The sequence below is a fragment of the Micromys minutus genome (genome assembly GCF_963924665.1).
Source record: "Micromys minutus genome assembly, chromosome: 1".
Classification (NCBI taxonomy): domain Eukaryota; kingdom Metazoa; phylum Chordata; class Mammalia; order Rodentia; family Muridae; genus Micromys; species Micromys minutus.
In genome coordinates, this window is record NC_137969.1 from 200,541,483 (window position 1) to 200,569,475 (window position 27,993).

Genomic DNA, 27,993 nt, shown 5'->3' on the forward strand with positions numbered 1-27,993 from the left:
TGCAGACACACATGGTTGTGCTTGTTGGTTTGTTTACATTTGAGATGGGGAGGGAGCCTCCTCCCACCTCCTGCTTCCACCTCCTGAATGCTGGGATTACAGGCGTGTACTATTAAATATCTTTTTTATGTAAAAGCATAATATTGAAGGCTAAGGATGTCGTCCACATTTCAGAAGCTAAGGATATTAGGCCAATTCTTGATTTTATTGATACTTTTTAAAGCTTTTTTTTAAAATTTATTTATTTATTAGATGTAAGTACACTGTAGCTGTCTTCAGACACACCAGTAGAGGGCATCAGATCTCATTACAGATGGTTGTGAGCCACCATGTGGTTGCTGGGATTTGAACTCAGGACCTTTAGGAAGAGCAGCCAAAGCTCTTAACCACTGAGCCATCTCTCCAGCCCTTAAAGCTTTTTAATTTATAAAAGTAATGTATTTTTATTTTAGAAAATGTGAAAAACACAAACATAATCTCACCCCATATAGACAATATTTCCATTTCTTTTTTTAAGATTTGTTTTTATCAGTTTTAATTATGTGTAGGCGTATGCGTCTGCTTATGAGTGTGTGCAGTTGAGTGCGGGTCCTTCAGAGGACAGAGCATTTGAGCTGGAGTTATAGACAGTTCTGTGCCAGATGATCTGAGTGCTGGGATCTGAACACAGCTCTTATGGAATTGCAGCAAGTCTTTCTAACCTCTGAGCCGTCTCTCCATCCCGTATTTCCACTTGTTTTTTAGATAAAATCTCGCATAGCGTTGGCTGACCCCAAATTCAGAATATATTATCTGTGATGACTTTGAACCCCTGATTCTCCTGCCTGTGCCACCTCAGTGTTGGGATTATAGGCGTGGATCCCCATCTCTGTTCTCTTTTTCCCTTTGGGATGGAGGCTACAGGATGCATTATTCCTGCCTCCCTACTCCTTTCTTCCTCTCCGTTAAGTTGAGACAACACAGCTTGGTTTAGTTTTGGATTTGACTTTCATCTGCTACAGCCTCTTCTATAGAATCAAATATTTTGGAAACCATCCTGAATGAATCAGAACCACTTTCATCCTGTTGGTATTTAGGTTGTTCCTGGCTTTTTAAATAGTAATGCAGTGGCATGGGGCTGCAGAGGTAATGCAGTGGGGCTGCAGAGGTAATGCAGTGGGGCTGCAGGGGTAATACAGTAGCATGGGGCTGCAGAGGTAATGCAGTAGGGCTGCAGAGGTAATGCAGTCGGGCTGCAGGGGTAATGCAGTGGGGCTGCAGGGGTAATGCAGTGGGGCTGCAGAGGTAATGCAGTGGGGCTGCAGAGGTAATGCAGTGGCATGGGGCTGCAGAGGTAATGCAGTGGGGCTGCAGAGGTAATGCAGTGGGGCTGCAGAGGTAATGCAGTGGGGCTGCAGAGGTAACACAATAGCATGGGGCTGCAGAGGTAATGCAGTAGCATAGGGCTGCAGGGGTAATGCAGTGGGGCTGCAGGGGTAATGCAGTGGGGCTGCAGAGGTAATGCAGTGGGGCTGCAGAGGTAACACAATAGCATGGGGCTGCAGAGGTAATGCAGTGAGGCTGCAGGGGTAATGCAGTGGGGCTGCAGAAGTAATGCAGTGGGGCTGCAGAGGTAATGCATTGGGGCTGCAGGGGTAATACAGTAGCATGGGGCTGCAGAGGTAATGCAGTGGGGCTGCAGGGGTAATGCAGTGGGGCTGCAGAGGTAATGCAGTGGGGCTGCAGAGGTAATGCAGTAGCATAGGGCTGCAGGGGTAACGCAGTGGGGCTGCAGAGGTAACACAGTGGGACTGCAGGGGTAACACAGTAGAGGGCTTGCTGAGCATGCATCCCCCAGTACCATATAAACAAGCTTGTAATCCCAGCACTGGAAGGAAGCAGAAGGATCGTGAGTTCAAAGTCATCCTCTGCTCCATTTAAGGCCAGCTGCCTGACAACATGGACCCCACCTCTGAAATCTCATGGCGTTGTATGAAACCTGTGTTTCCCCCACTCTGTGTAAGTGGAGAAGGCATGTTTTTGCAGATCAGAGCACGCCTCAGACAATTAGATACCACCTTAACCCTGCACTTGTGCATGAGCGCGCACGCACCAAACAACTAAAATCAGTTTTGAAGCAAAGTAAAGATAACTACAGAATAGGAGGAAAGGTTTACAAATCATTTCTCTATCTGATAAGGACCTAGTAGCCAAAACACATTTGAGAAAACTTCCCTAGTTATTATTTTTAAAAAAGTAATCTAATTTTAAGTAGACAAGTGAACATTTCTTATTCTCCAAGAAATGTATACACATGGCTAATAAGAGTATTAAAAGATGATAAACATCGTTAAATATCGGGGACGTACAAAGCAAACTCCCTTGAAGTAACCTCATCCCTGGTAACATGACTACTGTGAGGAAAACCCGACAGATCATAGGATATGTTGGCAATGATGAGGAGAGATTTGAACCTTATACTTTTGAAGAGAATGTGAAATGCTGCAGGCCTTTGGAACACAGTCAGTTCCTCAAAAGGTTAGACAGAGTTTCCGTCTGATTGAGCGATCTTACTCTCAGGTAGATACCCAAGAGAAAAGAAAGCACAACTCACACAAAGTAACACAAAGCAGGTGTAGGGGTTCACACCTGGATTCCTAGCATTTGGGAGGTGGAGGCAGGGAGACCACAAGCTGAAGACCATCAAGACTCGGTTCCAAACCCCACTGTGCTCTCCATAAAAACATACAGCAGAGGATGGAGCGGTTAAAAGCACTGGCTTCTAGCGTTTTGCTTCTGTCTTGGCGCACAGAAATGGCGCGCGCACACACCACACATGTCAGGACCACTTTCTGGAATCAGTTCTTTCCTTCCACCACATGGCCCTGGGGATTGATCAGGTTGTCAGGCTTGGTAGCCGGTGCCTTTACCTCAGGAGCCATCTTGCCGGCCTGGCCCTCTCTGTACTTTCTTGAAGATCTCTGCCTCCTTTTTTTCTAAGAATGTTTATAGTTTTACATTGGGTTTCTTTTATCCGTATGTGTCATTTTTTAAAAGATGTATTTATTTATTATATATAGTACTCTAGCTGTACATCAGATCCCATTACAGATGGTTGTGACCACCATGTGGTTGCTGGGATTTGAACTCAGGATCTCTGGAAGAGCAGTCAGTGCTCTTAACCACTGAGCCATCTCTCCAGCCCTGTATGTGTCATTTTAAAAATACAACATGAGTAGAATTTGATTTTATTCTTCAGCATATAGGTGTCAGTTATCCTTGTATTGGGAACTTTATCACATCACTACTTAATTTTTAGCTTTTTGTTAACTTAACCCAAGCTAGGGACATCTGGGAAGAGGGAACAGCAACTGACAAAATGCCCACTCCAGACTGGCTTATAGGCAAGTCTTGATGACTGATGTGGGGTCACACCTACTGTGGGGTGGTGCCCACTGTGCAGATGGTCCTGTTTGTGTTAAGAAACAAAACAGAAGCCAAGCTGAGCAAGCCATATAGAGCACACCAGTGACCAGCGTTCTTCATGACCTTTGCTGAAATTCCTGCTTCCAGTTTCCTGGCTTGAGCCCCTGCCCTGTTCCCTTCGTGATGGACTATGATCAGGACGTGTAATCCAAACAGACCTTTCTCTGTCCCAAGTTGTCATTAGTCATATATTTGTTACAGCAACAGAAAACAAGCCAAGACAGCCTGCCTGCTTCCCACATACATTAGAACACAGCTCTTTTTACCTTGGAAGTAAAAGTGTCAGTTTCTGGAAACATTACAGAAAAACTTTCCTAAGTGAGAGCTTTTCACGCGGACTCTGATTTTTTTTGTTTGTTTGTCTGTGTTTTGTTTTTCTACCAGGCAGGAAATGACCAGGAAAGAGACTGTTAGCCTTAGAAGCCACCTGTATACATTCTCTCCTGCGTCCTTTACATGACTGCCTTCTCCTGTGCCTGTTTCTCTCTGAGTCTCTTCCATATGGTACCCGCTCACTAGTCCAGAACAGTCTCAGCTAGGAGATCCATAACTTGGTTTATCTTCTTCCAAATCAGCGCAGACTGAGGGTTTTCAGACACTGTGCCATGGGCATCTTTTGAGGCCATTTGTCTCCCACCTGCCCCATTTAAATCTACTTTTTTTTCTGGGTTCATTTTGAAACACCTCTGATGGAACTGAAGAGTTTGGAGTCTTGAAACCGTCACTTTACATCTCTCATTCTGTTTGTGACCGGCTCTCAGGAGTAAAGCCTCTCCCCTATGGTGCACTGGTGTATCCAGAGATGGTATTTGACACAAGCTCCAGGCTTCTCTTACACACACGCAGGGGTAAGAAGACCGGCTCCATGATTGGCATGTTGAGGGAGAACAGCACAACACTAATTCTCCACCATTCTGAGAACAGCTTTCCAGGAGGAACAAGATGCTGTCTGACACAGACACGTCACACACTGAAAGACCCTCCCATTCCTAATGATCACTGACGCCCAGCGCCCATACCTACTTCCTGTTCCCAGCTCTGACTCCATCCCAAGGAGCCACTTCATGCTATTGTTAGCAAGTGGGGATGGAAATGTAGTGCATCTCCTCCAGGAGAGCTAGGCTCAGATAAGAGAGATTTAGGGACAACAGCCTTCTCCCACATGGGAGCCATTCAGACAGATAAGACCAGCTAGTGCTTATGGCCCTGAATCAGTTCTCCATTTTCTTTTTTAAAATAACAAACACTTTGGGTTTCCATTATTCCTCTTGGATGGAGTCTACATTCTATTCATTCTGCAGAAAAACTTTGAGGACCTAATATATACTAGACATTGTGTTATTTATGCAGGGGGAAAAAAAATCCCAGAATTTTTATCATCTAAGGTTGCGATCTCAGGAAAGGATAAACAAATTGTTCTAAGTACTTTGATGAGTTTAGGATGCCTAGGAGGGGCTGGCAAGGTGGTTCAGTGGTTAAGAGCATGTTGCTCTTGCAGTGGACCAGATTTGGGTTCCTAGCACCTACATGGTAGCTCACAACCATCTGTGACTCCATTTCCAGAGGTTCCGTTGCCTTTTTCTGGCCTCTGAGGGTATGAGACATGCACACGGTGCACATACATACATGCAAACATCGATACACATAAGATAAAAATAAGTCTTTTAAAATATAGGACTGCGTTAAAATTCTAGTTGTGCTGATAGTGGGGGTTGGTGTCACTTTAAATGTCATCCTACCCCTAACTGTACAACCAGCAAGTACACACGAGATCCATCCTTGGCCATTTCTTGACCTCTCTCCCCTAAGTCTGTCACTCTGAAGACACAGATATGAGGTGGGTAGGATTATATGCCTGTAATCCAGCACAGAGGACAGGGTAGGATGTAGGCTAATGAGTCCCTGTGGAAAAATGAAAGAGACAAGATGGTGGAGACGTTTCTGTAACTGAGTGAAGCTTGGTATCCTGGTGTGACCATCGGCAGATGTGTGTAGCCCATGAAGGTCCAGTGCCAGGCCCCCTAGGACTAGGGGCTAAGTCTTTGGTCTACTCTTGGTGATAGTACAACTCCCCAGCCCTCTGTGGTCTGAGCTGGTGTTGTCAGACTCAAGATCCCTGTCCCCGTCCCTTCTTCTTTGAAAACTGCAGGCATGTTTGTGTATCTCCTGACTCCCATTCTCCCTTCTTTAAGGACTGCATGACTGTATGTGTGAGTTCCCAGTCTCGGTGACATTCACTAGGGATAGGAAAGTGCTCTGCTGAAGCCATGTCCTCGCATGTAGCCTGCATTTCTTCCCTTCAGTCTTTTCCATCATTTCCAACCTCAGTGTATCATTGAAGGTTTGCTTTTATCATCATTTCTTAATAATAGAAGGTCTTCTCTGAACACAAATAAAATCTACAGTGGTAGATTAAAGTATGCCAGTTTCAGAGGCCCTTACTAAAAGCGAATGCCAGAGACATCCATTCAGAAAAAGAATCATGTTCAAGCAACAAATAGCTAAAATGTCTAAATTTCTAAAAGTGTCGTTCAGATTCTAGTTTTTGGAAGTGTAGCTTTAAAATTGGCCTATAAGAGCCAGGTGGTGGCTGTACACACCTTTAATCCCAGCACTCAGAAGCAGAAGAGACAGGCCTGGTCTATAGAGCAGGTTCTAGGACAGCCAGGGCTATACAGAGAAACCCTGTCTCGAAAAACCAAATTAACTAATTAAAATGGACATCTAAGGTGTAGACGTGGCTCAGTTCGTGGAATGCTTGCCTATCATGCGGGAAGCATCGAGCCCCATCCCCAGTACTATAGAAAACCACACCTCGTTGGCACACACTGGGATCGCAGTACTCGGGAGGTGGAGACAAAAGGATCAGAAGTTTCAAGTCATCCACGGCTATAGAGTGAATTTGAAGTCAGCCTGGTTCATGTGAGACCCTGTCTCAACCTGGGGGTGACGGGTGGGGGATCCTGATATCTAACAAGACTATAGATTTGATTTAATACCTTAGAGCAAAACTCAACAAACAGGCTGGAGAGATGGCTCAGTGGTTAAGAGCACTGATTGCTCTTCCAGAGGTCCTGAAGACAGCCATGAAGTAGTCATAAGAATGGCCATCCTACCAAAGGCAATCTACAGGTTCAGTGCAATCCCCATCAAAATTCCAATACAATTCTTAAAAGACAAGAAAAAAGCAAGTCTAAAGTTCATCTGGAAAGGAAAAAAAATAGGGAAACAATTCTTAACAATAAAAGAACGGCTGGGGAATCACCATCCCTGACCTCAAGCTGTACTACAGAGAAATAGTGATTAAAAACTGCATAGTATTGGTACAGAGACAGACAGGTTGATCAATAGAATAAAATTGAAGGCCCAGAAATAAAAACACACACTTGATCTTTGACAAAGAAGCCAAAAATATACAATGGAAAAAAAAAAAGCATCTTTAATAAATGGTGCTGGTCTAACTGGCTGTCTATATGTAGAAAAATGAAATCTATATTTTCACCTTGCACAAAGCTCAAGTCCAAGTGGATTAAGAACCTCAACATAAAACCAGATACCCTGAGTCTAATAGAAGAGAAAGTTGGAAAAAGCCTTGAACTCGTTAGCACAGGGGGAAATTTCCTAAACAGAACTCCAATGGCTCATACTTTGAGATCAAGAATTGATAAATGGGATCTCGTGAAACTGGAAAGCTTCTATAAGGCAAAAGACATAAAATAAATCTTTAAAAAAAAATCAACAAACAGAAGAACGCAAAATCAACAGTAATTCCCTTAAGAACTGAGAGAATGAAAACACATTGCCCAGTTCCACCAATGGTTGTAGCCCTGCCTAATTTCTGTAAATCTCCTGGTGTCAGCTCAAGTTAGCTTGCCCCAGAAGGTTCTTGTGGTGTGAATATGCTTGACCCAAGGAGTGGCACTATTTGGAGGTGTGGCCTTGTTGGAGTAAGTGTGTGTGGGTGTGGGCTTTAAGACCCTTGTCCTAGCTGACCGGAAGCCAGTCTTCTAGCCCCCTTCAGATGAAGACGTAGAACTCCCAGCTCCTCCTGCACCATGTCTGCCTGGATGCTGCCATGCTCCCACTTGATGATAATGGACTGAACCTCTGAACCTGTAAGGCAGCCCCAACTAAATATTGTCCTTATAAGAGTTGCCTTGGTCATGGTGTCTCTTCAGAGCAGTAAAATCCTAAGACAGTTCTCAAAGACCCCACTCTGTTGCTTACAAAACAGTTATGACAGTTTTGCCAAGACCAGACACAGTGCATCTTTCCAATTCTGGACATACATACATACATTCATACATACATATATACATACATACATACATTCATTCATACATACATACATACATACATACATACATCTCCTTATTTTGGTTATTGGTTTTTATAGACAGGGTTTCTCTGTATATAGATAGCCCTGGCTGTCCTGAAACTCACTTTGTAGACCAGGCTGACCTTGAACTCAGAGAACTGCCTATCTCTGCCTCCTGAGTGCTGGAATTAAAGGCATGTGCCACTGCTGCCCAATAAATTCTGGACTCTTCTTTTTCCAAGACAAACTCCTCTCCCCACCCTACCCTTATTTATAAAGACCAGGTGTCTCCTTGAATTCCTTTGCCTCGGTGTCCCAGTACTCGAAGTGGTCGGTGGACTGAGTACCGGTGTGAGCCACCCACCACATGTGGCTCTGCGGTTCTCAGTCTTGAACCTCTCCTCAGGATTTAGAACTTAACCGGAAGTTCTGACTACAAGAGATTTTTTTTTTTTTAATGATCAGGAGGAATAGGAAAAATGTTTACCTGCAGGAGAGCATTGGTCACCTGATACTGCAGTGATGTTTGGCGTGCTTTGCGTTTACATTTGCTTTTAGAAAGTTCACCTCGATTTATTTTCTTCTTTAGTTGCTTCCTTCCTTGTCCCCTTACCAAAATCCAGTATTTGGTTAGTTACTTGGTTGTTAGTTAGTTATTTAGTTATGGTTTGGATTTGGTTTTTGAGTCAGGATCTCATAGACCAAGTTGTCCTGGAACTCACTAAATGGCTGAGTTTGGCCTTGAACTTGTGACATTCCTGTGTCCACCTAGTGAGTACTGGCATAAGCATGCACCACCATAGGAAGTTTTTATGAGCTGCTGAGCATGAAGCCCAAGGGCTCCGTGCATGCTAGGCAAGCATTCTCCAGCTAAGCCGCATCCCCAGCCTTGATGTTTGTTTAGATTTAGGTGAATGGAGGAAGGTAGGAAGGCTTGTTTTTTTTTAAAATATTTTTGAGTTATTTTATGTGTATGGGTGTTTGCCTGCATGTATGTCTGTATACTGTGGATGTGCCTGGTACCCATGGAGGCCATAAGAAGGCATCAGATCTCCTGGGACTGGAGATACTTATGGTTGTGAGGAGTTACCATGTGGGTACCGGAAATTGAACCCGGGTCATATACAAGAGCAGCAAGTGCTCTTAACTCTCTGGGTCCCTAATTTTATATTTAATGCTTCACTTTCCATCTAATTACAACTTATACTCATGCCCCAGGCTAGCAATATGGCTCAGCGGGTAAAGTTGTTTGCTGCCAAGCCTGATGACCATACACACATAGGTACAAAAATGAGAGAGTGTGGCAGCTTACAAGATCTTAAAGTAAAAAACGGATTGTGCACATCTAGTCTTGGATACTTCTCCTGTACCACAGTCCCTTCCTTTCCTGCTGCAAAGGCCAAGCTGACAAACACACTTGTTTTAAAGCTCTGCTCCTACAGCACCTCCAGTTTCCTCCCTGTCAGTCCTGACATTCTCTCAATAGACTTTCTCTTTGTTGTTTGAGCTGCTTTCTGAGAAATGAAATTGTCGATATGGTATCAGTTTACCAGGTGCTCGCCTTTTACTGGAACGAAACCGCTCCCTGGTGCTGGGAGAGGGGCTGTTTCCTCTCCCTACAGTGTGCTATGGGTGTCTCTATCTGTTCTGCGATCTGTCTTCGGAAATCGTCACCGTGTAGTGACTACATCATTAGAACAGAACATCACTTTCCAATGTCACGAGTTTCGGTGACACTTGTCCCCTTGTGTAAACTTTCCAAGTTTGCTTTTCCTTATTAAGCCTGTTGGACTAGGAGTGAAGCCAGCGAGAAGACCCCACAGCATCCGTTATTGAGGTGTGCTTTGTGTCAATGTGGGAGGGGTGTTCTTAGACTTTTGGCACCTCCGTCATCAGTGTTTCCTGTCATACATGTAATACAGGTAGTGAGGCAATCCCTCTTCCCTCTCATTTCCACAAAGGCTGAGCAAATTTGGAGGAATTTAGCACTTAAGGGACCTAAGCAAGCAGACTGTTCTCAGATGCAGGGATCGTAACCAGCACTGTGGAGGCAGAGTTAGAAGTCGTGGGGAGTGGGGCAGACCAGAGATCCTTAGGAAACAGGAAATGCAGAAACACTACGTGCTATTTTCACACTGTACATCCAGACACCTTCGAAGTACTGAGCCAACTGCTGTTTGGTTTGTTGGTTTGTCTGTTTTAAATGGAGGCTGTCTCCGCTCAGACTGTCCATTCACTCTCACCAAGCCGTCTCTCTTGGCCCATTGAGTTCTGAGGACCTAGGTGTGAGCCAACAGCCAAGGGAAGATTTTCCTTAAATAAATACTTGAACCATGGAGGATAGATCTCATTTAGCAAACACTTAGGTACAATTGACTGAGTGTAAATTGCTTTGTAAACAAGAATTTACTTAATCACCCTAAGCAAATCTCTGGTTGTTTATTTGTTTGTTTGTTTGTTTGTTTTTGTTGTTATTATAGGGTTCTGTTTTGGTTTTATTTTTATTTTGCTGAAATAGACCTGGTTGGCCTAGAATTTCCTTCCACCTCCGCCTCCACCTCCAGTGTCAGGGTTACAAGCTGAGCCATCACTTGCTATTCTTTGTAATTCTGAGAAGTGACTGTAATGGTTTCTCTTAGGTACATGACTTGAGCTGTGTCCTACAGGTTTCTGCACCTGTGAGCAGAGCCTGCCTGTGAGCCTTTCTCGCTCTTCCTCCTTCTCCATCCTCTCTCTGAGCAAAGCCCCTTTACACTTCTCCCAGCATCTCATTTCGTGGCACAGCTTAGGACCCTAAGTGCTGGCTCTGCAGTATTTCTGTTTTCGGACAGTAACCAGTCTGTTCTGTAACACTGCCTTTCCTTGCTGAGGGTAATCTTGAATACCTTCGTTTGGATTTTGGCTTTGGGATTTTAGTTTGTTTTTAGGGGTAAGGTCTTACGTTGTTCTCTCTGGCAACTTATAGTAATAGACCAGGCTGGCCTTAGAATGACAGCATTCTTGCCACCTCTGCCTCCCTTGGGCTAGAATTACAGGAAAGTGGGAGGTTGGTTTGGTTTGGCTTTTGAGTGGTCTTACAATGTAGCCCAGGCAATCCTCTAAATGTAGGTATTTTTAAGCAAGTTTAAAAGACAGAGGCAGGAGAATCAGGAGTCCTGCGCTGTATAGTAATACTTCTGGGGGAAAGCAGAAAACGAAATACTGTTAGATAAATTACTGAATGGCCCTGAGGACTTCGGGCTGCCATATGGCCGGCTTTCCTCTTCACTCCCTCCCACACTGTACCGAACAGCCCAATTCCTACGTGTCCTGTAGATGGCAGTGCTCAGACGAAAAATAGCAGTTCATGTGCCATTTGAGGATGGTTAGTGGTTGGGTCTCTAGGGAGTAAGGTTCACTAGAAATGCTCTCCCTTGGTTGATTTTTCTGGATCCTCTGGATATTTTAAACACAAAGTTTCTTATTAAATCATAATTGCATTCTATTTTCTTCAGCTATTATCTGACCTCCTATCTAGTTGTAATAAGACCCATGACAAAACGCAACTATGGAGAAAGGGGTTTGTTTGGCTTACATATCACAGTTCACCGAGAGAAGCCAGGACAGGAACTTGGAGGCAGGAACTGAAGCAGAAACTGTTGAGTAATGCTGCTCAGTGGCTGGTTCTGCATGGCCTGTTCAGTTTGCTTTCCTATGTACCCAAGACCACATGCCCAGGGTGGTACTGCCCACAGTGGTCTGGGCCCTTCCACATCATTCATCAATTAGGTAAGTGCTTCACAGGCTTCCCTACAGACCAGTCTGACAAAGGCATTCCTTCCATTGAGGTTCCTTCTCCTCAGATGACTCTAGCTTGTGTCAATTTGACAAAAATTAACTGACACACCTCCCACACCCCCTTCTTCCCCCAGAAACCACAATACATGCACATTTTCTCTTTGGAGTGCAATAATTGGAAGGATGATTGCACCAAGGACAAATCCTATGTAAAGCTGTCCTTGTATTTGTCTCAAGAAGATTGAGGACATCAGTAACTGTGATGTGGACAAGGTAATCAATGCCCTGTGTGTCAGGTGACTTTTTTACAGGTCTGTAGTTCTGGGGCCAGTCAAGTAAACATTGGCAGACAGGAAAGGAACTTACTTAGGAGTGTGAGCAACTCGTTTGGTTTGTCTGTTTTTGTGGATTTGTTTGTTTGTTTGTTTATGAGGTAGAACATGCTATAACACATATGTAGTTAGAGGTCAACTATTGGAAACCAGTTTTGTCTTTCCATCACATGAGTCCTGAGTCTCAAACCCAGATCATCAGGCTTGGCAGCGAGCACCTCTAACTGCCCCTGTTCTAGTTCTTTGAGGAAGGGTCTCACATTATTGCCCAGGCTATCCCAGAATCCACTGTGCAGCCAGGGTGGTCTCAAATTCCTGGGCAATCTTCCTGTCTCAGCCTCTGTGCCTAACTGATAATTGTCTGTTCTCTCTAAACAGTTGGGCTTTTGCTGTAGGGTTCACTCACTAAGTATTGAGTACATGTTGAATGCCAGTCATGTGCTAAATGGGTACCCTAAGTTCCACGTATGAAAGGACATGGTATCTAGCTCTTCCCAAGTTAGGGGACTCCTGTAAGATAGCATTGGAAGGTGCAGTAAGAATAGGAGTAGATTGCTGTAGAATAATTACAAATCTGCTTTCCTCAAAGTCCTCCACGGTTCTCAAGACAGCTGGGAAGTTTAGTCAAGGAAGCTCTATAGGAAGAAACATTTTATATCCATGACAGAATGGGACAGGTGCTCCAGAGTCTATATGGAAGAGGCACACAGAATGCTACCATTTGGGAAAAGAAAACACACACACCCTCCCATCCCCCACACGCACATCTTGCTAGAAGGCTCCCTGGGAAACGGATCACTGAAGTGTGTGATGTATTTTGTTTTGGTTACAGGGAACTTTCCACTTTTATTTTCATGGCTCTCGACTCGTATATCCTGATAAACACCCAGTGGGTGTGAGTGGGTGTGAGCGGGTGTGGTTCCTCCCAGAGACACCAATCACAGACATCATTTTTATACATCAAAGAGCTACATGGTTTTGTATCTGTTTGGTTTTGTTGTGTTTAGGGGAAATTACATATGAAGTGTGCCAGGTGATCCTGGAAGAAGGCAGATTTAAAAAAATTATGATTTAGTGAGTCCGTTTGCAATGTCCAGATTTTAAAGCAAGTTAGATTTCCTTTGCGCCGTGAATTGCTTTTAGGATGCCATGGGATGGGTCGTGGAAGACACAGAGCAGAGCAGGGCTCATCTGTGAAATCCCAGCCACTGCAGTGGTGCAGCAAGAGACTCCTGACGTCATGGTCAACCTAGATCTCACAGCAAACCCATCTCAAGACAAAGCAAACGTGTATAAAAGGAATCCCATGGCATACAGACTCAAAAGTTCCCACACCTCTCCAACAGAAGGAAAAGAAACCTGCTTGTCTGTACTTTTCTACATTTAGTTGTTAGGGAAAGAAATGTGCAAAGTAGACCATTGGGTTCCTCTACCAGTTAGAGAGGTGTGGAAAGTAGACCTTTGGGCTCTGCCACCACCAGTGGCTGCTCAGCTCTCTTCCGTTCTTTAAAGTTCAGGTTTCCCTTGTGCTAAAGCACCTGTTAACAGGACGCACTCACAGCCAATTCAGAAAATAACTGAGTCCATCTAAGAATGCTTTGATGTTGGTTTGGAACTCATCAGAACGCAACGAGTACTGAAAAATAGCGACCCTTCGTGCGTACAGCGTTGGAAAAATTGAGGAGTGTGTTTACTTGCATGTTGTTAGTTAGAATCAGATGGAAAGGTTTAGAGTTGTGTAACTGTGGAATCTTTTCTAGCCACAAACTCTCTAGATGCCCATTTCACATTCATTAGCAATTAGGCCCAAGGATACTTGGATTCAAATCTGCTTTGGAAACTAATTTTTCCAAATACTTTGTTTCCTAGATCCCTACTAAAATGATATATGATGTCACCTGTTCAACCCCAGCAACAACTCACTTCTGTGAGATAGCTTTGCTTTTTCCTTGTTTGTCCCTAGTCTCACACCCCCACCCCCAGTACTGAACATTGAACTAGAGCCTCATTCGTGCTAGGCAAGTCTCTACCATTAAGCAATATCCCTAGGCCTCTTTCCCCTTTAATTTTGAATTTGCCAAAGCTGTTCTTGGAATCATTCTGCTGCCCAGGCAGCCTTGAACTTGCAACCCCCCGCTTCAGCTTCCCCAGTTGCTAGGTTTATAGACTGTAGCAGTACCAAGTTAAGCTATGCGACTGATCCTGGCAGCGCTTACCTCGATACCCACCCCAGTGTTCCGGGTTTCCAAACGAAAGACACATACACATACACTTTATATTTTGATATGCCTGAAACAGCTCAATGGCTGGGCCACTTCCTAACCTCCACATGGCTAATCCACTCCCCTCTGATACTCCTGATTTACTTACTAGAATCTCTATTCCACCTTTGCTGCCTTAGGTCCAGTCACACAGCAGTCTCTGGCTACGTTCTCCCAGCTCCTGCATGGCGACTGTGTTCTCTGTTCTGCACCTCTCAAGCATGGTGTCTTGGTCCCTCCTTTCCTCCCACCTCTGTCTCCTTGGCCAGCCATTGGCTGCTGACAACTTTATTTACCAGTCAAAATCAACTGGGGGCAGGGTTCCCTCTGTGTCTTACATGTGCATGAGTGGATTCTCATGCAGTGTTGGGGACTCAGATTAATATAATACAAGCAACATTAGACCAAACCCACAACAGACCTCACCTGCTAGTTGTGCTTCTGGTCAGCATCGTAGAACTTATCTCTGTCGCCAGTCTCATTCTGACAGTCCAGCAAAAGAGCTCCATTTCAGATCACTGTTGGCTGTCAGCTAATCACACATGAGGTGGGAAAGCCCCATTCCAGCCTCGCTTTCACTGACTTCATCCTTTTTAGGCTTCTCCAGGACAGGGGTCATGAAACAGTAACCCTGCAAGAGTTACAAGGTTACAAGGAGGCAGGTGAGACATTAGAAGTGACGCTCTGGTGACTGAGGTAGTCATGGCACAGTGAAGATTTCCTAATACTGATTACAGAGCACCTTCCCCTGCCTCCCCAGTGCTGGTATTGAAGGTGTGCACCACTGTGCTGCTTACTTTATTATTATGATGGTGATGGTGATGGTGATGATGATGATGGTGGTGATGGTGGTGATGATGATGATGATGATGATGATGATGATGATGGTGGTGGTGGTGGTGGTGGTAGTGATGATGATGATGGTGGTGGTGGTGGTGGTGGTGGTGGTGGTGGTGGTGATGATGGTGATGATGATGATGATGATGGTGGTGGTGGTGGTGGTGATGATGATGATAATGATGATGGTGGTGGTGGTGGTGGTGGTGGTGGTGATGATGGTGATGATGATGATGGTGGTGGTGGTGGTGGTGGTGGTGATGATGATGGTGATGATGATGATGATGATGGTGGTGGTGGTGGTGGTGGTGGTGATGATGGTGATGATGATGATGATGATGATGGTGGTGGTGGTGGTGGTGGTGATGATGATAATGATGATGGTGGTGGTGGTGGTGGTGGTGATGGTGGTGATGATGATGATGGTGGTGGTGGTGGTGGTGGTGGTGGTGGTGATGGTGATGATGATGATGATAATGATGATGATGATGTGCATGGATGTGCATGCCATGGCTCACGTGTGGAGGTCAAACTTACTGGTGTGGGTTTTCTCCTTCCATTGTGTAGGTCTGCTGGACATTGAACTTAGATCATCAGATGAGACTGTAAGCGTCTTTACCTCCTAAGCCATCTCCCCAGCCCAAGACTGTTCCTAATGAATGGGTTGGAGGGTTAGAATTTCATAGGTTTGAAGCTCACCCCTGTTATTTACTGGTCTGTGATTTTGATCTAGTTGTCAAACCTTGCTGAGCCTTAGTTTCCCCATATAAGAAGGTGGTGTGAGGGGGCGGCATACCCATTCGTAGGATGTCTGTGGGGTCTCCATGATGATATGTATAGAAACAGACATGCCATCATTGTCCAGCGCCTCATAATGAACGGTTCTTCCCTTTTGTCTAGACACCTGTGGAAAGGCTCTCCAGGTCTCCTATGATGAGAGCCCACATGTCCCAGCATGCTTCTGCCTGACCAAAGGAGCAAGTGAACGTGCTTGCTTCATGTGTCTTCTGACCCTCCTGCCAGCATCTCCTCCCTTAAATCCCATCCTCAGCACTGCCTCCTGTCACTTCCACTGCCTGGGTCTCCATTTCTGCTAAGAAAAGCAGAAGTGAGGGAGATGTGCAGGTCTGGGGATTTCTAACGACTGTTCTTAAGTCTGCATTGTTACATTAAGCTCTATTTATATGAATTTAGTGTTTGGCAAATCTTTTCTCTGGGAAACATAAAGGAACGTTCCTATTAAAGACGGAAATGTGTTAACCTTTTAGGGGACAAATATTGTGTTCTTCATGTATAGCACAGTTACACAACTACAGAAGCTTAATTAAGTTTGGCATTGGAGACAGAAGCCTTCTGCTCCCTTTTTTAACTCTGCACTTTGTATATGGGGAACCTAGGCATTAATTTGCCTCACGGACAAAGTACATTACTAAGCCTGGACCATAGTTAAGCATATAAACTTGTGTTTTTTTTTTTCATTTTTTGTTTATTTTGCTATATCTTTCTACCTGACTAATACCTGTCTGTCTGTCTGTCTGTCTGTCTGTCTACCAAAGGGTCTCACTTCCTGGATGGGCAGGAACTTACTTTGTAGACCAAGCCTCAAACTCACAGAGATCTGCCTGCTTCTGCGTCCCAAGTGCTGGGATTAAGAGCATGTGCCATCGTGCCCTACATATGTGTAGACCTAAATATTAGACACATGTATAGAAGAAATAGAAATAGCAATTTTCCAGAATTTTACAGATAGTTCTTCAGGCTTCTCTTACTGTTAGGGGAAGGGTGTTAGGGCATAGGCAGGACTGTGCCGTGGCACAGGTGGGTCACAGAACAGCAGTCCTTAATTGTCTGCTGAGATCCAGGATGCGGCTCAGATCTACTCAGCGGGGACCTCCACCCACTGAGCCATCCCACCAGCCCCTCCAGAACTACTCTTAAGCATTCTCACTTCTAGATTTCTTTTTGTTTCTGTTATTTGGGTTTTGGTGCAGGGGTTTCTGTTTGTTATTAGTCTGGTTTGGGAAATTGTTTCAGTACTGGAGATTGAACCCAATGCCTTCCTTCTACGTATCAAGCAAGTGCTCTTTCTAGTGAGCTAAATCCACAACATTCTCCCTTAATTCTTAAGGATTTATTTTTTTAATTATATGTGGGTAATTATGTGTGGGTTTGTACACATGAATGCCAGGTGCTTATGGAAGCCAGCGGTGTTGGGTGCCCCTGGAGCTGGAGTTCCAGGCGACTATAGACCACCTGATGTAGGCCTGAGAACCAAGCTCAGGCCCTCTGCAGGGAACCGCTGTCAACCACTGAAGCATCTCTGCCATCCTCACTCCCTAAGCCCAGCCCTTATCTTATTTTCCATTTGGAACAGGGTCTTACCCAGACTAACCTTGTACTCACTCCATAACAGAAGCAGACCTTAATCTTACAATCCTCCTGCCTCAATCTCCCCAACAGCTAAGATTACAGGCTTGTGTCGCTGGGCTCAGCCTATGACTTCTGATCTATAATATGAGATCTTCTTTATTCCCTCTGAAGGATTTCAGAGCCTTCCTTTTCTTCCTTGATTTTAAAACTTTACAAGGAGGTGACTGATGTGATGTGTTTGCATCCATTGAGTTGGCCCGGTAACAGACACTTTCATTCTGGAAAAACTTTGTCTAGAGAGCTGATTATTGGTTGTTGGTGATGCCATTTCTGAAATTCCTGCCCCCTCCCCAAAATAATGACCCCTTTTGCCTCCATTCCCCACCTCAGCAGGAGTATGAAATTGAGTTGTCCAGTTCTTTGTTAAGCCACCATCTCTCCAGCCAGCCTTACTTCTTTGCTTTCGACTCTGGAGTTCCTTGGGAGATTGTGTTGACCCTTGGCTAACTCTGTGCAGATTTGACTTAGTCACATCTGCAAGTTAAGTTCTCCTTGTTCCTTTGCTTCCCAGACTAGGTTACCTTTCTCTCCCAAGTATGAGGGTTTGTCAGTTTCAAAAGTTTTTATTATAGTTTTAAGGGAATTGCAAGTAAGATTAAATTTAGATGTGTGTTTGCCTTCTTACCCTAGAAATGTAAGTTCTCCTACTCTTACCCAGTATTGCTAGATTCACATAAACGTCCCACCCCCACCCAGACAAAATAACTGGTTAAAAGGTAGAGGGAGCATAAGAAAGACCCTTTCATTCTTCTGGTTCTGATTCATGTTTCTTACTGGCTGACACCAAGAAATTTTGACATAATAGACTAGACCTCTTGCCAAAGAATTGTACTCTTCTCCCGAGGGAGATCAAGTGGTGAGAATTTTAGAATGGCTAAGTAACGGGGTGCAAGGGCAACCTTTGTGATTTCTATGTAAGTTGGGATTTCTCTGTTCAATGTTCTTAGAGTCACTAGCACTCCCTTCACTGTAAGATGCACACTGTACCTGTTAAGTTTCTTCTCCAAAGACAGACACAATTCTTTCACACCGCAGGGCTGGTGTCTTAGTCGGGGTTTCTATTCCTGAACAAACATCAGGACCAAGAAGCAAGTTGGGGGTGGGGTTTATTCAGCTTATACTTCCACATTACTGTTTATCACGAAAGGAAGTCAGGACTGGAACTCAAGCAGGTCAGGAAGCAGGAGCTGATGCAGAGGCCAGGGAGGGATGTCACTTACTGACTGGCTTCCCCTGGCTTGCTCAGCTTGCTTTCTTATAGAACCCAGGTCTACCAGCCCAGGGATGGCACCACCCACAATGGGCTGGGCCCTCCCCCCTTGATCACTAGTTGAGAAAATGCCTTACAGCTGGATCTCATGGAGGCATTTCCTCAACTGAGGCTCCTTTCTCTGTGATTAACTCCAGCTTGTGTCAAGTTGACACACAAAACCAGCCAGTACGGCTGGAGAGATGGCTCAGCTGCTAAGAGTACTGACTGCTTTTCAAGAAGACCCAGATTCAATTCCCAGCATCCACATGGTACATCACAACTGTCTACAAACTCCTGTCCCAGGAGATTCAACATCTTCTTCTGGCCTCTGTGGGCACTGCACACACCTGGTATATATATGTACATGCAGGCAAAATACCCATACACACAAAATAAAATGAAAGTATACCAACACATACTTAATCTAATAGCCATTAATTAACTTTGTGTGTGTGTGTGTGTGTGTGTGTGTGTTTGTTGTGTGTATCTACTCCTGACACACTGAAGGTCATCCTTTCCTAATGCCTCTATCTGTCTCTTTTTGAGTGTCTTTATTAATCAGTAAACTCATCAGTTTTGTTCCACAGTGACTTGTGTGTTCACAGTCAAGATCCAGATGGATCTGAGCAGAGGTTCAAAGAAGGAAGGACTCCAGACCACATAGGTTGTGGCACTGAGTTGCATTTCTTTGTTTTATTTTATTTTATTTTTTTTTTCTTTTTATTAGGAATTCGATCTATCTAAATTCTGAGTTAGACGGTATTGATGACACTTAACATTTATTGGATAACTTTCCATATGTTTTTGTATCTGCATGCATTATCTACGGTAGTACTCATGATAAACAATTATTATTCTCATTTCACCCACAATGAGGCAGACACACAAAGAACAAATGAAACTTTCCCAATTGATAAAGTTTGTACATCATGGAGCCAGAATTTGAACACAGGCAGGCTGGTCCCAAAGCTTGGATCTCCAGCACTTTTGTTATGTCATTAAAGAATAGACACCAAATGGGAAAGCTGCTTCCGTGTACCTGTGCCATCTACTAACACTCCTGTAAGTGAGACAGACCTCCTGTTGGTAATAGTAACTGCAACATTTCATGTAGTCAAGTCTTTCATACACTTGAACAGACCAAGCTTGCTCAAAGAGCACAGTAAGTATCATGTGTGCTCTTGGGAGGCTTTGTAAGTAAGACAAAGCTTTGCCGACTGGTGCTACTTGATTTTCAAACCTTCTCTTTTGGTCATTAGTTAACCTGAGAGTGTTCATGTGCTTTTCCAGAGTGGGAAAGGTATTCCCATATCTTGGGTTGGATGTAGAATATTGTGGTAAACTTTAAAATGCTTATTTATTTATTATTTTGAGTCAGAGCTATGCACCGTGTAGCTCTGGCTGTTCTGAAACTCAGTGTAGACCAGTTAACTGACCGTAGTTCACGAGGTCTGTCTGCCTCTACCTCCCTAATGCTGTGGTTAAAGGCCTGCACCACTACATCTGGCTACTTGTTTATGCACACGTGTGTATGTATGTCTGTACCCCATGTGCATGCCTGTTCCCACAGAGTACTGCAACTGGAATTGTAGCTGTTGTGAGCTGCCATGTGGCTACTAGAAATTGAACTGAGATCCTCTGAAAAAATGGTCAGTTCTCCTAACTTCTGAGCCACTTCTCCAGCCCTTGTGGAAAAAGTCATAAGCCTCTTGAGGGTGAGATTTGAATGCATCAGAATAAGTAGGCTCAATGTTTTTAAAATTAAGCTTTCAAAATACTGCCCTCTCTGGCCTTGAAGAACAAAGGATGCACAGATACCTGGTAGAGACACTAAAGACAAACTATGCATACACACAGTCAGAGAAAAGTCACGCTGTCTTCTAGACAGCCCTCACTCTGCTAACTAGGATCTACCCAGGCCCTCAGAGATTGTTCTCTGAAACGTTAGATTGCTGTGTGGGTGCTGTGGTCTCAGAGCAGACAGAGGTGTCCAGGAAACACATCCCACACCGGGCAGGATGTGCCCGAGGCAGGAATGGCATTTCTCTTCCTCAATAGAATTGTTTCATTAACTGAGGGCAAGATGAGGTCATTGAAATCTCCCTAAAATACCAAAGACTGACAGACACAGGCTGTAGGCTGAGTCTTAAAGCAGCGGGAGCATGTGACATCAGAGTGAGGTAATGTGACAGTGTGTGGACATTTAAAGACCTTCACAGAGTTGGTCTGTGAGTAATTTGAATTTTCACATTAAGATGGAGGTAGGACTCTGCCTCTTCAGCCTCAACCTCACCCCTCTGAAACTACCGCAGCCACAGGGTAAAGAGGAGGCAGGTCACATACTCCATCCTCTTGGGTGTCCACATTCTTATGGTTGTATCTGAAGAAAAAAAGACCTTTTAAAAACTTAGGAATAACCTCCAAAGAAAAAGGAGGGACAGAACAGTAAGTGATGCCTGGGTCCCCACTCAGCCCCAGACTGCAGGCCGTTTGGGTGACAACAGTTTCCACTTAACCCAGCTTCCCTTTCTGCCCAGGTTCTGTAAAAACTGACTTTACGAATCTAAGTTTCCTGTGATTCTCTTTTTTAAAAAAATAAGTTATTTTTATCTTATTTTATTTTTATGAGCACACTGTAGCTGTCTTCAGACAGACCAGACAAGAGCATCAGATCTCATTACAGATGGTTGGGAGCCACCATGTGGCTGCTGGGAATTGAACTCAGGACCCTCTGGAAGAGCAGTCAGTGCTCTTAACCGCTGAGCCGTCTCTCCAGCCCACTTCCCGTGACTTTTTTAAAAAATGTTTCTTTGCAAAAACTTTATTGTTCCAATAGAAAATTAAGAATCTGTAAAGAAGTCATGCCGGTACTGGCACTGGCCTGGAAACTTCATCCCTGCTGGCTAGCTCTCACAGTTCTGGAAGGTTCTATTTATACCACTGAAGGAGAAAATGTTCATCAATCATAACTAGTTGTGGAGCTGAGAGCTACAGAAAGGACTGGCCCGTAAAGGTGTGTCCTCTGGTGCAAGAATTGCACAAATATTCTGAGAGCAACCAACCACTTTCTGACTGGATCTAAGGCCTGCCCTAAAAGATGGAAGCCTGCTTGTTATCCTAACTGGCTAAACACCTATGGCTGGCTAGGCCGTAGCCCACGGGACGATCTATTACTATTATTCTGGTAAAGGCCCCCTGTGATTCTTAAAGAGCAATTTACATGCCTTCATTTCACCAAGGTTATGACAATACCAGACACTCCTAGAGAGTGCTACAGAATGCAAAGGACCCTAAGGTGGTGGGTAGGCTTGGGTGTGCCTCCTGACTAAAGCCGACCAAGGATACAGCTTTCCAGGTGGCCCTCTCTCTCACCACCAGTTCCTGAAGCAGAGAACTCCTAAGACGACTTTGTACAGCCATGTCTTCTTGCACCATGACATCAAATATACACCACTTGTTTTATAAAGCCACTAAGATGAGGAGACATTGGCACAGAGAGCTTACCCTGAGAGCCTGGAAGTTCCTTCTTCTAGGTCTGGAGACATGGCTCAGCAGCTAAGAGCACTTGCTGCTTTGCAAAGGACCTGGGATTGGGTTTCCAGAACCCATGTGGCAGCTCATAACTGTCTTTAACTCCAGGTACAGGGATCCAGCACCCTCTCTGGCCTCCATAACTCCTGCATGGCCATTATACACATTACACATAAACTCATGCAGACACATGCATGCATAAAAAACAATTAATAAACAAAGAAACAAATAATGCCAAAAGATCCTTCCTCAACATTGCTGCACAAAAGCACCCCAAATAAGTCCCAGATTTCTCTTTACTTCCTCATTCTTAAATGAGAAAACACTATTGACTTCCCTCATAAGCTGTTACAAGAGGTAGTAAAAAAAATTATGAAAGATTTCATCTTTACATATGAAGAAATTGTATGCAAACAATACAACTTTGCATTTTTGTTAATGACGATGTGATAAATAGCACAGCGTTAATGGAGAGGGAGGGGCATAAAGTGGAACGCACTTCATTCATTTTACATACAAAGAGATCTCAACAAGTAAATAAAAAGGGAATTTGGAATTCCTGGGGCCAGAGCCCCAAAGCATCAGTCCTGTGCTGATACAAATTTAGAATTGTGTGCTCAGTTGCTCGTATTAAATAGGAAGAGTGGCCATGGACAACTGATGCTTCAGTTATAATCCCACTGAAGGCGCCTCTTCACCAGCCGTTCGTGCGGAGCCAGAACTTCACCATCCTCATGACAGGTTCCCAGTGCCCTCTGTTCTTACACGGGAGGATGCCTGTTCGCTATAGGCAGTGCCGGCCTCTAAACACACTGGATTTTGCTTTGGCCTGCTCTCTGCCTTTCCACAGTCATGTAGAAGCTCCTAGGCTCAGACCGCAGAAGAGACCTATCAGGAGGAAGGACCATTTTTCTGCACATACAACACAAACCAAGTGTATTCTCTTTGCTGACTTCATCGAATCTAATGCTCCCTCCATGTTAGTGCAGCAGATGTTCTCTCCCCACCTTTAGGGTCTTTCTCAGGAGCTTCTTCTAATGAGTGTTTCTTCTGTATGTCTGCTTTCTTCAGCTTGCCACTGGCTTTTTCTGATCAATGTTCTCTAGTCTCTGTGCCTTTGAAGCAGTTGGAGGTTGTGTGTATGTGTGTGTGTGTAACAGAATGTGAGTATGTGGGGGATGAGAGTGTGTGGGTGGTCTCTTGTAAGGAGGGAGGGCTGCTCCCACATGTGTTGTGAGGATGGGGGCTGCTCCCACATGTGTTGAATGGGGGCTGGGTTGGGTTTTGAAGAGGCCACACCACTTGGTCTGAAGGAAGAGCAGAACTGTTTGCTTAGCAAAACAGGGCTAATAAGTCTACATGTGCTGTGCTCAACACTGAAAATAAAAGCATTCTAAATCTTACACAGGGTCTAGAGGAGCAACTAAACTCTGTATGGGGTGCTGTGGAACCATGAAACTGGTTATGTGCATTTGCAGATCACATCTTGGTCCTTACATGGTGCCCCTAGGTCACTAATATTTATACTCTTCCTCCCTGAACTCAAACACACACACACACACACACACACACACACACCTTCCGGTGTTCCTCCGGTTGGACTTTATTTCCATCCCTATTAGGTCCTTCTCCTGTTCCATGACAGCTCATCCACCTCCCACCACAGTCTTCACTTGATTATAAATCTAAAGCTTTGCATTGACTGCCTACAGGACACCTCCAACACACACACACACACACACACACACACACACACACACACACACACACACACATGCTCACACGGGCCCTGTGGTGCAATCCAGAATTTTGCCATCTCCAGTGATAGCTGTTTTAAATCCTTTCATCTCTCCGCTGCTTTCAGGCAAGAGCGGACCCCTCTGATTGAGACCTGTGCGTCTGTCCCCCTCATCCTAGGCATTCTCCATGTCACCCTACCGAACCTCTGCCTGAGCTAAATCTGACTCAGCGTTTCCTAGAATTCAATGTACTGATGATCTTTTGAGCGTGCTGCACCTTGTCCATGAAAACCCCATTCCTTGTCTGGGTAATTGATCTGGAAAGTCAGCTGCACTGCCTGTCACTTGCTCTGTGGAGTGCTCATATGGTTGCCGGGACCCGGAGGCGCCGGATCCCTATGATCTCGAGTTAACAGTTGATGTGAGGCCACTTGTCATGAGTGTTGGGAACCCATTCAGGTCCTTAGGAAAAGCAGCAAGTGTTCTTAGCTGCCTCACCATATAACCTCTCCAGCCCTTTTTACTTTTTTTTTTTTTTTCATTTTAGTAAGTATACAAAGTGATGGCTCCTTTATGACATAATGTACGTGCAGGTCATTGTACTTTGCTCATATCCCCCACGTCGCCTCCTTTTTATTCCTCCTCCCCTGCTTCCCTTCCTCCCCAAATGGTCCTGTTTCTACTTTTGTGTCACTTGTATGTGTGTGTACCATGTCCTTCTTCCCCGTTGGTTTAAGTTTTGTCTTTTGCCCCTCCCCTTACTATTACAATACAGCCTGTAGATAATACTATGTACATTTCTATTCATTATGAGTAGCAATTAATTACTCCACACAGCTACAGCCCCAGTCCAAGGTTGATTTGGTTTGTTGTGGTTTTAAGACACGGTCTGTCTGTTAAGTCCAGGCTGGCCCAGAATTAGCAATACCCATGCCTCAGCTTCTTGAGTACTTGGATTACAGGCACCATCACACCCTGCTCGGTTTTATTTTTGGTTGAACATACAATTAAGTTAAGTTCTTTTTCTTTGCTGTTCTGAATATCCCATGACTTTGAACCAGCCCATTAGATCCAGTTTGCAGTTTGTGCAGAGACAGTTTTCAGGTTACCTTTATTCTACCCAGTCATCTTTAAAATATAAAAATAAACAAATAAAATCTGTCTTCCACTTTTATAATATTGTCATTTAGAGACACCCCCTCCACCACAAGATGGTGCCCCAGAGTAATTGAAGCTATGGTTTTTCCCTTCTTCCTAATTAATCTCTAATTTTGTGAACTTGGGGCAGTTCCTCTGAGTCAGGGTGTGCCCATGACAACTTGGTTGTGATTTCTTTAGACCATGTCTCCTGGCTTCATGGAAAGTTGAAAAGCTAACAAACGGGGAGGGGGTGTTGTTTGCTGGCGGTACTAAGGACTGAACCACAGAGCTTGTGGTACACCACAGGTGCTCCACCACAAGCCAATATGGTCGTGTCACATTAAGTTGCTCAGGCTGGCTGGCCTGGAATTTGAGAGCCTCCTGCCTGTTTCTGAAATACTGTGGATTATTGGTATGCAGCACTATTCTGAGCTTCAGTGTGTGCTGTAACATTCATAATATTTTTGCAAGAATTTGTGGTAATTCTTATGCGTGCGCACACACAAACTGCATACTGAAAGACAGGCACTTTTAATGTCTCTTAAAGTGTTGAATTCCTGAATCATGCTTTTGGTTTATCGTCATCATCATCATCATCATCATCACCACCACCACCACCACCACCACCATCATCATCATCATCATCATCATCATCATCACCATCATCACCATCCCTGTTGTTCTTGCGCTGTGGGGTCTGTATAGCTCCAGCTGTCCTGACACTCACATATTCCAGTCTGAACTTGAACGGCCTCCATCTGCTGAGTGCTGGGGTTTCAGGCATGGACTGACATGCCTGGTTTCTGATGTTGGGCATATTCTTTAGCTAATCAGAACACGTTTATTAACCATCAAATATATGCACAGACAGATCTTATATTTTCCTAGGCTTCATAGGCAAGTAAGAAAAAATTACCAATCTCTCACTAGAAACAAGTATCTTTAAATCTTAGTACACTATGGTAACACCCATAAGTTTTTCACATAAGAAATCTAAGAAATTACTATTGAACATACACAGAATTTTGAAGCAAAAAATCATATTTTAAACAATTTTTTAAAGATTTATTTATTTGTTTATTATACTTAAGTACATTGTAGCTGTCTTCAGACACACCAGAAGAGGGCATCAGATCTCATTACAGATGGTTGTGAGCCACCATGTGGTTGCTGGGAATTGAACTCAGGACCTCTGGAAGAGCAGTGAGTGCTCTTAACCACTGAGCCATCTTTCGGGCCCTTTAACACCTTTTTAAAGAATTATTGCTGGTGGGGAGTTTGCCACAACACACATGTGGAGGTCAGAACACGACTTGGTGGGGTTGTTCCTCTCCTGCCATCATGGATCTGGGGACTGCACTTAGATCATCAGGCTTGATAGCAAGTACCTTTACCTGCCAAGTCATCCTGGTGCCCTACAGAGCTTCATTTTACTGATTAAAAACCTTCCGTGGGAATCTCCACCCTGGTCCTGGTTCTTCTTTGCTTGTGTATTAACTCCTTCAGCAGACAAATATTCATTTGTTCTCATCCTAAACTGCTAGGGGGCAATAAACCCAACTACTTTGTAAAAATCATATTTGCTGTAAAGGAGGATGAACAAAACTCCAGAGTAAACAAACCATACCAGTAGGCAGTAGAGACAGTATACATATACAGTAGGCAGTAGAGACAGTCCAAATATACAGTAGGCAGTAGAGACAGTCCAAATATACAGTAGGCAGTAGACAGTATACATATACAGTAGGCAGTAGAGACAGTATACATATACAGTAGGCAGTAGACAGTATACATATACAGTAGACAGTAGAGACAGTATACATATACAGTAGACAGTAGAGACAGTATACATATACAGTAGGCAGTAGAGACAGTATACATATACAGTAGACAGTAGAGACAGTATACATATACAGTAGGCAGTAGAGACAGTATGCATATACAGTAGGGAGTAGAGACAGTGCAAATATACAGTAGGGAGTAGAGACAGTATGCATATACAGTAGGCAGTAGAGACAGTATGCATATACAGTAGGCAGTAGAGACAGTATGTATATACAGTAGGGAGTAGAGACAGTGCAAATATACAGTAGGCAGTAGAGACAGTCTAAATATACAGTAGGCAGTAGAGACAGTCTAAATATACAGTAGGCAGTAGAGACAGTCTAAATATACAGTAGGCAGTAGAGACAGTCTAAATATACAGTAGGCAGTAGAGACAGTCTAAATATACAGTAGGCAGTAGAGACAGTCTAAATATACAGTAGGCAGTAGAAACAGTGCAAATATATAGTAGGCAGTAGAGACAGTCCAAATATACAGTAGGCAGTAGAGACAGTCTAAATATACAGTAGGCAGTAGAGACAGTCTAATTATACAGTAGGCAGTAGAGACCAGGACAGAGTGCTTCGTTTAGAAACAGGACCTAATCTAGCCTTTCTTCTTTTGTCATGTTTGGGAGTTTTGTTTTTGACAAGATCTTGCTGTGTTGAGGCCAGTGATTCTCCTGCCTCAACCTCTAGAGTATTAGGGTTATATACCACCATGGCAACCCAAGTTCAAACCGTAGTTCTCACATACTGGTGGAAGAGAGGACCCAACCCACAAAGCTGTCCTCTGGCCTCAATGTGCTGTGGCAGATCTCCCACCAGTAATAATAAGAATTCTTTTAAACGTTTTAAAAAGTAATGGCAGAAGGCGGTGGCACACACCTTTATTCCCAGCATGTGGGAGGTAGAGGCAGGGTTTGAGGCCAGCCTGGTCTATTGAGCAGGTTCTAGGATGGCCAGCGCTACACAGAGAAGTCCTGACTTGCAAACCAAAACAGAACACAACAACAAAAATATTGTTTAAAAAAATATATATATAGTTTTTGCTTCAAATGTAGAGTAATGACTTTTGTGTCCCGTCA

General features: G+C 44.1%; 1 protein-coding gene across 1 annotated transcript in view; it reads left to right on the forward strand.

Moving 5' to 3' along the window:
- Window positions 1-27,993, forward strand: part of PRORP (protein only RNase P catalytic subunit) — a 74,929-nt gene that overhangs the window by 42,316 nt on the left and 4,620 nt on the right. The window lies entirely within an intron of this gene.